The sequence below is a fragment of the Lepidochelys kempii genome, chromosome 14 (assembly GCF_965140265.1).
Source record: "Lepidochelys kempii isolate rLepKem1 chromosome 14, rLepKem1.hap2, whole genome shotgun sequence".
Lineage (NCBI taxonomy): Eukaryota > Metazoa > Chordata > Testudines > Cheloniidae > Lepidochelys > Lepidochelys kempii.
In genome coordinates this window covers 35,053,076-35,065,840 of record NC_133269.1, presented here as the reverse complement: position 1 = coordinate 35,065,840, position 12,765 = coordinate 35,053,076, and the positions used below count along the sequence as shown (strand labels likewise).

General features: G+C 41.6%; 1 pseudogene; it reads left to right on the top strand.

The window, feature by feature from the left end:
* The first annotated feature begins 2,900 nt into the window (after positions 1–2,900).
* LOC140898160 (olfactory receptor 6P1-like) lies at positions 2,901–9,060 on the top strand (annotated as a pseudogene).
* The last annotated feature ends 3,705 nt before the right edge of the window (positions 9,061–12,765 follow it).

Sequence of the window (12,765 nt, the reverse complement as noted above, 5' to 3'; positions counted from 1 at the left end):
AAGTGGAGTACTTTGCATTTGTCCTTCTTGAATTTCATCCTATTTACTTCAGACCATTTCTCCAGATTGTCCAGATCATTTTGAATTTAAATTCTATCCTCCAAAGCACTTGCAACCCCTCCCAGCTTGGTATCATCGGCAAACTTTGTAAGTGTACTCTCTATGCCATTATCTAAATCACTGATGAAGATATTGAACAAAACCCCAGACCCTGAACCAATCTCTGCAGGATCCCACTTGTGATGCCCCTCCAGCTTGACTGTGAACCACTCATAACTACTCTCTGGGAACTGTTTTCCAACCAGTTATGCATCCACCTTATAGTAGCTCCAGCTAGATTGTATTTTCCTAGTTATAAGATGCCTTTTTAAAAGTTAACATACACCAAAAGCCTTCTTAAAGTTAGCATATACCAAATCTACCCCTTCCCTCCATCCACAAGGCTTGTTATCCTATCAACAAAAGCTATCAGGTTGGTTTGACATGATTTGTTCTTGACAAATACATGCTGACTGATACTTAGCACATCATTATCTTCTAGGTGTTTGCAAATTGGTTGCTTAATTATTTGCTCCAATATGTTTCTGGGTACTGAAGTTAAGACGACTGGTCTGTAGTTCCCCAGTTAGTACTTATTCCCCTTTTTAGAGGTTGGCACTATATTTTCCCTTTTCCAGTCCTCCGGAATCTTTCCCGTCTTCCTTGACTTTTCAAATCTCATTGCTAAGGGCCCAGATATCTCCTCCGTCAGCTCCTTGAGTATTCTAGGATGTATTTCATCAGGCCCTGGTGACTTGAAGCATCTAACTTGTCTAAGTAATTTTTAACTTGTTCTTTCCCTATTTTAGCCTCAGATCCTACCTCATTTTCACTAGTGTTCACTATGTTAGATGTCCAGTTGCTCCTAAACTTTTTTGTGAAAACAGAAACAAAAATGTCATTTAGCACTTCTGCCATTTCCGCATTTTCTGTTATTGTTCCCCCACCACACACATTGAGTAACGGGCCTACCCTGTCCTCGGTCTTCCTCTCACTTCTAGTGTATCTGAAGAATGTTTTCCTGTTACCTTTTATGTCTCCAGACAGTTTAATCTCGTTTTGTTCTTTGGCCTTTCTCATTTTGTCCCTACATACTTGTGTTATTTGTTTATATTCATCCTTTGTCATTTGACCTAGTTTCCACTTTTGGTAGGACTCTTTTTTTGAGTTTCAGATCATTCAAGCTCTCGTGGTTAAGCCAGGGTGGTCTCTTGCCAGACTTCCTATCTTTTCTACACAGTAGGATAGTTTGCTCTTGTGCCATTAATAATGTCTCTTTGAAAAATTGCCACTTGTCTTAAACTGTTTTCCCCCTTAAACTTGCTTCCCATGGGATCTTATCTACCCACTCCCTGAGTTCGCTAACGTCTCCTTTCTTGAGATCTATTATCTTTATTGTATTGTTTCCCTCCTACCTTTACTTAGAATCATGAACTCTGTCATTTCATGATCACTTTCACCCCAGCTGCCTTCCACTTTCAAATTCTCAACCAGTTCCTCTGTATTTGTCAAAATCAAATCTACAACAGTCTCACCCCTAGTAGCTTTCTCCACCTTCTGAAATAAGCAATTGTCTCCAATTTGGCAGATTTGAAAAAATGGCAGATACGACAGCCGCAAAAAGAGAGAGAGAATTAATATTTTTTAACCAAATGTAAAGAAAAGAAGAATAAAATGTAGAGCTAATAAAATGTCTCTTGGAATATTTTCCATCAGAAAATACCAGTTCATCAAGATCAAAATGTTACATGGAAACCAATTTATTTCTATAAAATTTTGTTTGGGAAAAAAAAGTTGTTAGATATTGTTTTATAAATGAAATAAAATAAAATAAAATGTCAATAATTTTAAAACTTACAAATAAAATGCAATAACAATAAAAACCAAGTCATCTAAAATAAAAATAATCTAGAAATAAAATTAATGATAAATGCATTTTAAAAAAGTCAAAATTGGCATGAAAACCATCATCTGAAATCATGGAATTACCCATGAAATGGAAATTTGGGTTCCTCACTACTCTACTAATATGACAATATAACATTTCTTAAAATTTTCCAATAGAAATCATTTATGCAAGAGAGGGTAATTTTTTAGCAAAATGGGTGGATTCTCGCTTTAAAAGGAGATTGGGTAACTGTATGACCAGTAGTAACATTTCCAACACTGGGGGCTAACTGCAGGGTTTTTCAGATTTCATTCTTCCTTGCATAAGATGGTCACCTGGCTGAGTCTCTGTATGTGGAGCGTCCTACTGCAGGACTATGAACTATTGTCCTAGCGAAGGACAGGTGTTTCTGTCTGTTTAGGAGAACCTTTTCAAAGGACGCTAATAGAGTTAGGCTGCCAATTTCCCCTGCAATTAACTTGCAGTTGGCTGCCCACCCATTGCAACTCCCAGCCCTATTTGCTTGGTTTCTTTCTGTGTTGCAGCTTCCCCTCAAATATAACATTCTGACCCATTTCAGCCGTGGAACTCAAGCCTACTTTTTCTACTTTTAGACACCAGGCAGTGATATCTGTTACTACTTGGACCGATACCTACCTAATCTATCTGTGTTTCTGTGCGGTGGTGTCTGAGCCCCAACACCATAGTACCTGAGTGCTTGGTGCCATCTGTCAAGGTACTACACAGGTTTCCAGAGAGATTCACATTTTGTTTAACCGGCAGTCTGCTCAGATATGAAATCTGTCCCAGGGATCAAGGGAGATGGCATTTCCCCACCCCTGTCTTCTATTCTCAACTCAGCTATTTTTTCGGTAGCCAGAAGAGGGAGACAAAAAAACCAATGCTGACATTTATTGAGTGAATGTTGTTCATTTATATCACAGAGTTAATTTCTTCCCCATAGGCATGCCTCATGGTGAGCCCGGAAAAAGGAAATCAAATGTCCCTCACAGAATTAATCCTCTTGGGATTTGGGACTCTCCCTGAACTGCAAATCCTTCTTTTCCTGCTATATCTTGTGATCTACATTGCAACCATGGCCGGGAACATCCTCATTGTGACCTTAGTTGTGACTCATCAGCACCTTCACACCCCCATGTACTTCTTCCTGGGAAACTTGTCCTGCTTGGAGACCTTCTACACCTCAACCCTCCTGCCCAGGATGCTGGCCAGTCTCCTGACTGAGGACAGGACTGTTTCATTTAGTGGGTGTCTCACACAATATTATTTCTTTGGTTCTCTGGCAGGTACAGAATGCCTTCTCTTATCGGTGATGTCTTAGGATCGGTATTTAGCGATATGCAATCCAATGCACTACGCAGCCCGTATGAGTGGCAGGGCCTGGATCCAGCTCGCAGGTGCTTCTTGGATAGGTGGCTTCCTTGGTAATGGCATAACAACGTTCTCAATATCACAGTTAACTTTCTGTGGCCCCAATGATATTAACCATTTCTTTTGCGATCTTATCCCCCTGATAAATCTCTCCTGTAATGATTCTCACCTGATGGAAATGTTGGCTTTCACACTCATCTTGATTTTCTCAGTGCTCCCATTCCTATTTACCTTGATGTCCTACATCTGTATCATTGCGACCATCCTGAGAATCCCTTCCACCACCGGGAGGCAAAAGGCCTTTTTCACCTGCTCTTCCCACCTCATTGTGGTGACCATTTTTTATGGAACTCTGCTAACTGTCTATATGTTCCCAACGACCAACACACTGAGTGACTTCAAGAAAGTTATCTCTGTCTTCTACACTGTCCTGACTCCCCTGGTCAATCCCATCATTTACAGCCTGAGAAATAAAGAGGTCAAAGAGGCCCTGATGAAAACTTGGAGGAAATGCAGCTTCTGACAATGTTAGCTGATCTGTTTCCTTAGGTTACAATGAAATTGATATAACATGGTGTGATTTGGGGTCAGTATCAAAGCCTACTAAAGTACAAGGTCACGTTTCCATTTGCTTCCATTGGTTTCTTGTCATGCTTTTGCAGAGTCACAGCCCTGGGAGAAATGGAGGTACATAGACCTTTTAAAAGCCCATGACCCCATTCTTTTTCAGACCAATATCAGATGCCATTGGTGGGTACTACTGGGCTGGTGGGAAACTTGAACTGATGACTGATCGAAGTTCAGACAATGAGGGGAGATTGTGCTCAGGGAGAGGGTGCAGGGTAAATGGATGCAGTTGGAATGCTGAGCATCCATCCCTTGTAGGGTGAGAGATACACCCAGACACATACAACACCTACATTATAAAAACACACACAACACCTACATTCCCATCTTTAAAAAAGGGAAGAAGGAGGATCCGGGGAACTACAGGTCAGTCAGCCTCACCTCAGTCCCTGGAAAAATCGTGGAGCAGGTTCTCAAGGAATCAATTCTAAAGCACTTTGAGGAGAGGAAAGTGATCAGAAACAGTCAGCATGGATTCACCAAGGGCAAGTCATGCCTGACTAATCTAATTGCCTTCTATGATGAGATAACTGGCTCCGTGGATGAGGGGAAAGCAGTGGACATGTTATTCCTTGACTTTAGCAAAGTTTTTGACATGGTCTCTGTCATAAATATAAAGGGAAGGGTAAACACCTTTTAAACCCCTCCTGGTTAGAGGAAAAACCGTTTCACCTGTAAAGGGTTAAGAAGCTAGGATAACCTCGCTGGCACCTGACCAAAATGACCAGTGAGGAGACAAGATACTTTAAAAGCTGGATGGGGGAAGGAGAAACAAAGGTTCTCTCTGTCTGTGTGATGCTTTTGCCAGGAACAGAAAAGAAATGGAGTCTTAGAACTTAGTAAGTAATCTAGCTAGATATGCGTTAGACTCTGTTTTGTTTAAATGGCTGAGAAAATAAGCTGTGCTGGATGGAATGTATATTCATGGTTTTGTGTCTTTTTGTAAACTTAAGGTTTTGCCTAGAGGGATTCACTATGTTTTGAATCTGATTACCCTGTAAGGTATTTGCCATCCTGATTTTACAGAGGTGGTTCTTTTACTTTTTCTTCAATTAAAATTCTTCTTTTAGGAACCTGATTGCTTTTTTCCTTGTTCTTAAGATCCAAGGGTTTGGGTCTGTGTTCATCTATGCAAATTGGTGAGGATTTTTATCAAGCCTTCCCCAGGAAAAGGGGTGTAGGGTTTGGGGAGGATTTTGGGGGGAAAGACGTTTCCAAGCGGGCTCTTTTCCCGATTATATATTTGTTAGATACTTGGTGGTGGCAGCAAAAAAGTCCAAGGGCAAAAGGTAAAATAGTTTGTACTTTGGGAAAGTTTTAACCTAAGCTGGTAAAAATAAGCTTAGGAGTTTTTTATGCAGGTCCCCACATCTGTACCCTAGAGTTCTGAGTGGGAAAGGAACCTTGACAGTCTCCCACAGTATTCTTGCCAGCAAGTTAAAGACGTATGGGTTGGATGAATGGAATAGAAGGTGGCTAGAAAGCTGGCTAGATCATCGGGCTCAGTAGGTAGTGATCAATGGCTCCATGTCTAGTTGACAGCAGAGTGCCCCAAGGGTCAGTCCTGGGGACGGTTTTGTTCAATATCTTGCCTTTGAACCCTATGCTGCCATCACCAAGCGTGTTAAAGAACGGGGAAAGAGCCCACTTGGAGACATCTTCCCCCAAAATATCCCCACAAGCCCTACACCCCTTTTCCTGGGGAAGGCTTGATAAAAATCCTCAGCAATTTGTACAGGTCAACACAGACCCAAACCCTTGGATCTTAAGAACAATGAAAAAGCAATCAGGTTCTTAAAAGAAGAATTTTAATTAAAGAAAAAGTAAAAGAATCACCTCTGTAAAATCAGAATGGTAACTACCTTACAGAGTAATCAGATTCTAAACATAGAGAGTCCCTCTAGGCAAAACCTTAAGTTACAAAAAGACACACAACCAGGAATATACATTCCATCCAGCACAGCCTATTTTACCAGCCATTAAAAAAAGGAAATCTAACACATTTCTAGCTAGATTAATTACTAACTTAAGGAGTTCTGAAGAGCATTCCTGATCTGTTCCCAGCAAAAGCATCACACAGACAGACAGACCCTTTGTTTCCCCTCTCTCCAGCTTTGAAAGTATCTTGCCTCCTCATTGGTCATTTTGGTCAGGTGCCAGCAAGGTTATCTTAGCTTCTTAATCCTTTACAGGTGAAAGGGTTTTGCCTCTGGCCAGGAGGGATTTATAGTTCTGTATACAGAAAGGTGGTTACCCTTCCCTTTATATTGATGACACAGGTCCACTCTGGAAAAGTTTTGCTGGTATAGCAATACAAATAAACTGTCCTAATGTAAATGTACTAGTAGTTTTGGTGGTATTGCTTACACTGGTTCTCTGAGAGAAACAAGCCACATCGCAGAAGCATCTGTAAGCTGGTTTGACCATGTTTACACTAGGGGTTTTACGGGTATAGAAATGTGGCAAAAAAAAATCCCGCTTCCAATCTGACATTGCTGTGATGGTGAAAGTTTCTAGTGTCAATCTGGCTTATGTGTTTCTTTTTGTGAGATTACATTGGAAATGCAATGTACTGAGACATTGCTTTCAGTGTGCGTTTGCTAGTCAAGTACATTGCTCACATGTGTGTTGTTGTCAGTGTACATTATTGTGAGTGTATACCTGAGTTGAAATCAGTGTGCAGGTGAGTTTTCTATTCCTGTGTGTGTCCTTGAGAACATACATGACGTGAATGTACAATATCATGTGTTTATTACTGAAAAATATTGTGTAACTTTTGTGTGTGTTGTCAGTGCTTCTTCTGGGATGCAAGTGTGCATTATTGTTGTGTTTTTGAACACACAATATTTTGTGTTTATTAGTGAAAAATATTGTGTGACTACATGTGTGTTGTGACTGTGGATTATTGTGTGGGTGTTTCTACGTGTACATAACTGTGTATTTATGGGTAACTATTATTTTGTGCATGTGTATTTTTGGAAGTGACCATTAATAAGGACTTACCGCTGAGCCTGGGATAAACATCAAAAGCTGCTGTCTTCCTGCAGCTCCTCAGCTAGTGAGATTTTAGTCCATTCAAATGTGATGCCTACAATGCATAATTTCCTCCCATGCCAAGTCTAGCTCATTTCAGGAGTCCTTCGACATTTGTATTTGCTGTCTTATTAATTTTAAAACAAAATTTGCAAGAATTATTTTGAGCCACATTTTCAAATGTCACTTTTATTCTGCATCCTGAAAGGACTCCAGAATGGTGCAAAAAATACATATTTGGGCTTTTATTTTCAAGGGAGTCTAAGGAAGTTTGTGCAGTCCTCCAAGGTATTATGCACCCAGATCTCATGGGACGTGGTTTTTGGTTTTGCCACTGACATACTTGGTGGCTCTGGGCAATAGCCAATACTTGGTGCTTCACAGCAGGTGAAAAATCAACTCATCCAGTGCTGAACATGGAATGTATTCCTTATGCCCGGAGGCCACCTCAGAAGAACTCAGTTCCCATTCAGGCACCAAATTAAATGGTGCCCATGGATGATTTTAATCTGAGAATGACATCGGCTTCATGATAGCCTCGAATGGAAGGACCTGTCATAACTCAACTCTAGAGATGATCAGGAAAAAAAGTCCCAATATTCACTGCTCTGTCTATCTAAAGTGTCCATATGGCTGCCATGACTGCAGTATCTGAGCCAGGTGTGCTCAAAAATATTCCATCACAAAGTTTTCCAGTGTATACATTACAGGGTTAAGCAAACAAAATTTGCACAGAAAGTCCTCACTTTCCTTGAACTTTTTCTGTTTTTCATGTAAAGAAATGAAAACTGGGAAAACAAATAGTTTTGGCTGAAAAATGTATTTTTAATTTAATTTAATGTTTTTTGACAGTTTTCAGACAAAAATGTTCAGTTTTGAGAAAGGTTGGGGATTTTCTTTGACAAAAAAAGCCCAAAAAATTTCATGAGGAAACAAAATTTTCAACCACCTGTGGTTTAACCACTAACTCTTTAATATATTTATCCTCCCCCCAACCATACAAGGCAGGGCAGTACTATTATGTCCATGTTAGAGATGGGAACTGTTGTCCGGACAGAATGACGTGCTCAAGATCACACAGGAAACCCATGGCAAAACAGGTAGCTGAGCTGGGTCTCTCAGGTTCCAGGTTAGCATCCAGACCACCTGGACCATTCCTCCTCAGTCACTGCTGTCACGCTATCTGGAACGGCTCACAACCATGAGTGCCAATCTCAGGTCAGATGGTCAGAACACAGGGCTGACACCCCAAACTGGTGCTATATTCGATAATTAGATTTCACCAAGCCAATAATAAATGTGAACTCCTGGATGACTATATTAGAATTACCATGGAGCCACAAACAGTCCCCTAGGATCTCCAGCCAATCTTACCAACCAGATAAACTGGACATTGTGATAAAAGGTTCTTAAAACAAAGAATCACATTCTATTGGGTTACTCCCAACCCCAAAGGGTCAGTCACTTATTCAAGCTCAATGGATACTCTTGATCTCACATCAAAGGCGATGCTGGCAGCAAATTTCTCTAGTAAACTAACTAAAGGTTTATTAGCTAAGAAAAGAAATGAAAGTTATTGAGAGGTTAAAGCAGGTAAAATACATGAACAGGTTTGGACAGTCCAAGTTTGTCAGTGCAAAGTGACAGCAGAGATGTGGTATCTGCTAGTTTTCCATAAGTCTCTCAGGGTTACCCAAGATAACTTTGGGGATTTCTGTCTTGCATCTGGAATGTTTCCTGAAAGTGTCCAAACAGCTCAGAGAGACAGAACCATTCCCTGGATCCATTCTTACAGCTGTCTTCCCCGGAAAGCAGTCTGACAAGTGTTTCCATCACAGCATGTTTTTTTTTTCTCTGTTGACTAAATGCAGACTGGGTCTATGGATTTCCCTTTGTCTAACACAATGACCAGTGCTTTGAAGTTAGCATGTTCTTCATTTACATTTCCAAGGCTCCAATTTCATTTGATGGGCAAGTGTAATTACCGGGATACATGTGATGTAAATTGCAATGTAACAGCATACAACAATCCTTCCTTAGTTTTCATGAAGTTCACACATCAAGTAAATTCACACTTTTGATCTAGGGTTAATTAAGTACAGGGATAGCATACAACGGGTTACAGATAAGTGAAGGCAATATCCCGTTTCCTTTGAACTAAATTAACACTTGAGTCAATTAGTACACTTAACATTTCTTTGATAGTCACACGTTAGTGATGGTAATATAGCATGTAGTTCTGTTTATTTGCCTGAGATAGAACTTGGGGTTTTGTTTGCCCAATGGAATTTTGAGGTTTTTAAAATAGAATTGTGTGTGTCTCATACCCATATCAACATATGTGAACAAAGGGGGGCGGGACACACTCTGTGTTGCTTCTGCCTACAGCCAGATGGGATATTTTAGTACAAAGAGAAAAGATACAAAATAGAGTTCAAGTCTTGCTGGATATGGCGCTGGAGGATCAAAAGCATCACACTTTGGGAAAAATTCCACAAAGACCAACAGACTTCGTTTTTGCTTTCAATTTTACATGTGTCACCAATTGTCGCCATCCCCAAATCCATGGCCATTTCCATCACAAACACCAGATCTTATTCTTATTCTGGATGTGTTGCCCAAATCTTTCTCGTCTTCTTCTTGGCTTCAGCAGATTTTGCCTTACTGACCATCATGGTACTATGAGTCACTGATGAACAGGACAGCTTGTGTCCAAATGGCAGCCAGTGCCTGGATCAGTGGTATTCTCTACTCTGCACTGCACACTGGGATCACCTTTGAAATCTCCTTCTGTGCAGGCAATGTGGTGGATCAGCTCTCCTGTGAAATCCCCCAGCTCCTCAAGCTCACGTGCTCTGACTCGTAGCTCATTGAAGTTGGGTTTCTCATCTTTAGGGGGTCTTTCATGCAGGTCCCCACATCTGTACTCTAGAGTTCAGAGGGGGGAAGGAACCTTGACAATATGTTAGTCATCTTTTTATTATTTTAACCTAAATGAGTATAGCATCATAGAATATTAGGGTTGGAAGAGACCTCAGGAGGTCATCTAGTCCAATCCCCTGCTCAAAGCAGGACCAACGCCGACTAAATCATCCCAATCAAGGCTTTGTCAAGCCAGGCCTTAAAAACCTCTAAGGATGGAGATTCCACCACCTCCCTAGGTAACCCTCCTAGTGAATTAGTGTTTCCTAATATCCAACCTAGACCTCCCCCACAGTAACTTGAGACCACTGCTCCTTGTTCTGTCATCTGCCACTACTGAGAACAGCCTAGATCCATCCTCTTTGGAACCCCCCTTCAGGTCATTGAAGGCTGCTATCAAATTCCCCCTCACTCTTCTCTTCTGCAGACTAAATAAACCCAGTTCCCTCAGTCGCTCCTCATAAGTCATGTGCCCCAGCCCACTAATCATTTTCGTTGCTCTCCACTGGACTCTCTCCAATTTGTCCACATCTGTTCTGTTGTGGGGATGTAAAAACAGTGTCATTCTTGCTATGGTGGAAAGACTGTTTTAAAGAAAAACTTTTCCAGAATTTCCAAAATAAAATCTGACTTGGACTAAGGAGGCCAAATCTGGATTCCATAGAAGTGATTGGGTTTAGCTCCCCACTTCAAAGAGATCAGGATTTGGCCAATAGACTATCTACACAAGGATCCAGATTTGACTGACAGCACCCTGGAGAAAGCGAGTGTGACAGAGAGGTAAGGGTCAGCTTTCCCAACTCAGCTAGATCAGCACCAATGCAGAGCAGACCCAATGACATCACTAGTTGACGACTGATGAGGTTTTGGCCCAAAGTCTCTGGGCTACACTCAGTAGTGACATGAACACTGGTATAAGTTTCTTGTCTGGGGTCATTTTGTTCTAGCCCTGGTGTAAGTGGTCAAGTGCCATCACATGCACTGATCTGGTCTTCCATACGCCTTCCCGTGTAGATATACTCACACCCAAGCTGAGAAAGGATCTCAGAAGTTGGCCTGTTGGTAGTATTAGAATATCATCTTTGTGCATGGTTGTGTACACTACATATATGACAGACAAAAGCAGAGTATGTGATTAGCTAGAGAGACAGACAGACAGGACCATTCCTTGTCCTAACCCACAACCTCATTTAGTGATAATGATCGATTTCTATTTGATTGTGAATTACATGAGCTAGCTAGCTAGTGTGACAAAGTTTCTCCTCTACCTTGGTGGGTCTTGCACTTATTGGTGGATTTGCTTGCCTTGGAGCTTCACGACAGCCCTCAGTTTGGCCATTTTTGTGAACCCACAGTCCAGGTCAACTCCTCCTGTGTCTGACCAGGAGTTGGGAGGTTTGGGGAGAACCCGGGCCCGCCCTTGACTCCAGGTTCCAGCCCAGGGTCCTGTGGAATGCAGCTGTCTAGAGTGACTCCTGAAACAGCTGTGCGACAGCTACAACTCCCTGGGCTAATTCCCCATGGCCTCCTCCCAACACCTTCTTTATCCTCACCATAGGATCTTCCTCCTGGTGTCTGATAATGCTTGTATTCCTCAGTCCTCCAACAGTCCACGTTCTCACTCCTAGCACCTCTTGCTCCCAGCTCCTTACACGTGCACCACAAACTGAAGTGAGCTCCTTTTTAAACCCAGGTGCCCTGATTAGCCTGCCTTAATTGATTCTAGCAGCTTCTTGATTAGAACACCTGCAGCCAATCAGCCTGTCTGTCTTAATGGTCTCAAGAAGGTTTCTGATTGTTCTGGAACCTTCCCTGCTACCTTACCCAGGGAAAAGGGACCTACTTAATCTGGGGCTAATATATCTGCCTTCTACTACTCTCCTGTAGCCATCTGGCCTTTCCCTGTCACACTAGATAATGAATAATCTATGGAAATTATTGTGCAAATTATTGTGCTGCTTTTCCTGTTAATGATTGTCTATGTCCAGATCATGATTTTCTTATAAGTATTCCTTATTACACATTATTTAGCAAAGATTTTGTATGACGATATCTTACTCCATCGCTCATTTACAAAGAGCTCATCCTAACGCACTTAGTGTTTGAACTTTGAGCTGTTTTGACCGGATACATTTTTAACATGCTCTGGTTTGCGTCTCTGAACAAATGGAAGAATCACAGACAGGTTAGAAGAGACCTCAGGAGGCCATCTAGTCCAATCCCCTGCTCAAAGCAGGACCAACACCAACTAAATCATCCCAGACAAGGCTTAGTCAAGCCGGGCCTTAGGCCAATGCTCAGCTGATTTAAATTGTCATAGCTCTATTGAAGTCAACAGATCTATGAGAATTTACACTAGCTGGGGATCTGCTCCAAACACTCATGATTATGAATCTAAAACACATGTCCTTTGAATAATCTGTACAATGGTCCTGATTCCGCAGCCACTTCAGCACTTTCATATGAGTTGCCCCATTGAAGGTTTAAAGGTAAACTCATGTTAAAGTCCCTGTTGAGTATGGGTTAGGCCTATGGATAGGGCTTAAGCCTAACTCCAAACCAGTGCCAGACTCTGACACTCTTTCCATTTCTCTCCTTTCCCAGTCAAATAAAGCCCTGCAATTGGTGCATTGGAATTACTCTCCCCATCTGGCTTCTTTCAAAAATTAGGATTGTGGGACCTGATGTGTCAGTGACTTTCGGCACCACACCGATGAATGGAGTAGAGAGAGAGAAAGAGCAACATTGACAAGGACTTGCACAGAGAAAGGACGCAGTGCCACTGTCCATGTCATCAGTGTTAGGCGTATTCTGATGTGAGGCTCCCACAATCACGCCAGTTGAAGCTGTTCCAGTCTGGAAAA